The sequence below is a fragment of the Cyprinodon variegatus genome, unplaced genomic scaffold (genome assembly GCF_000732505.1).
Source record: "Cyprinodon variegatus isolate N-32 unplaced genomic scaffold, C_variegatus-1.0 Scaffold233, whole genome shotgun sequence".
NCBI lineage: Eukaryota > Metazoa > Chordata > Actinopteri > Cyprinodontiformes > Cyprinodontidae > Cyprinodon > Cyprinodon variegatus.
In genome coordinates, this window is record NW_015150686.1 from 374593 (window position 1) to 376096 (window position 1504).

Here is a 1504-nt window from a genome sequence, read left to right on the forward strand (position 1 = left end):
TCAGATGTCATTAAACATCTTATTTAAGTCTTATGACTTAATGAGAAACAGTCATGAAGTTCAGCTCTGCACAGTAGGAAATAACCTGGTTTATTTTCTGTGAGAAAGATTAAGAAAGTGACCAGATTAATTAGCATCCCTTCTCCAGACAGGAAGAAGACAGATGTAGACTGAAGCACTGAGTTAGGAGGACTTTCTATGAGGACGACAGAAAGTAACACTGGCAGCAGAATCTTTGTTAACGGACGTTTTTAGGAAAGAGAGGCATCCAACATGCACTCACTGAGCCAGGAGTTGTTTCTAACTGGGAAATGAAAGAGACAAAGCTTTCTTCTGAACATTTAAGGCTCTAGACTTTCATATTCTCTAGCAATCTTATACTTTATGAAGTTTTTAAATTTAAAAAAGTAAAAGTTTACCTTGAAATCGATCAATCAAATTAAGAATAAGATGAAAGAGACAAGATGCTGGTCTGGTTTCATTTCACATCCCGAGCTGTCGAGGTAGATCAGGTGTTCTATATTTATCCAACACTGGAACATACTTTTCTGTCATTTACTCTTTCAGGAATGATGTATTCAGTGAATACTTAGAAACGGACTCCTTATCGATCAGCCGGCGGGGAGCTGGCATGAAAATCCCCAGCGACAAGGCCAAGCCGCCCACCACACGATCCATCAGCGCTCATTTTATCGCTCCCACCTTCAGATCGATACGGCCCCTGTGAGTGTGCGCTGCGTGTGTGATGTACGGCGGGTCGCTCCGATTCAGACTGACAAAGTGTCACAGGGGTCAATAACGTGAACAGAAAAACCGTGTGTTGATTAATGTCACATTTATCTGTTCTCAGAAGCTGAAAGTCTGATTATTAATGTTCCGTTTCTACAGAACAGGAAAATAAAACCATGTTGGGACTCTAGTTTGACTTTAGAAGGAGGAGAAACCCCCCACACCCCCCTTAGAGCTCTGCAACGTCCTACAAGGTGAGCTGAAAACCGATAGGTGGTTAAACCAGTTCAGGGTCAATCTACCCTAATCACATGGTACCGACTGGTAGATCAAAATGACCAACTTCTATATTTCCAGAATGAATCACTGAAAACAAACCAGATTTTCATTTAACCCTTTTTTTCATAACTGTACTCACATATTTACACGTATAATAACTATTTTCTGTTCTGCATAACATCCAAACTGAATGGTTGAACAGTTTTACTGGAACATTAATGTCACAGAACGGATGGACTCAGTTTTCAAGGTGAAATAGTCAGTAGAAAAGTTAAAAACCTTTATTAAAATAAAAATTAACAGACAGAACAGAAGCGCAGAGCTGATGTCGATCTGATTTATGAGTACAAACGCAAAAGTATGATATCAGATCAGAAATTTACAAACGGGTAGAAATACATAAAAAAAAAGACTTGATTTTTGACTGTATGTTAAAGATATATTCAGTGTGATATTTAATCATGTTATATGAAGTTTAAAGGTACACTATGCAACC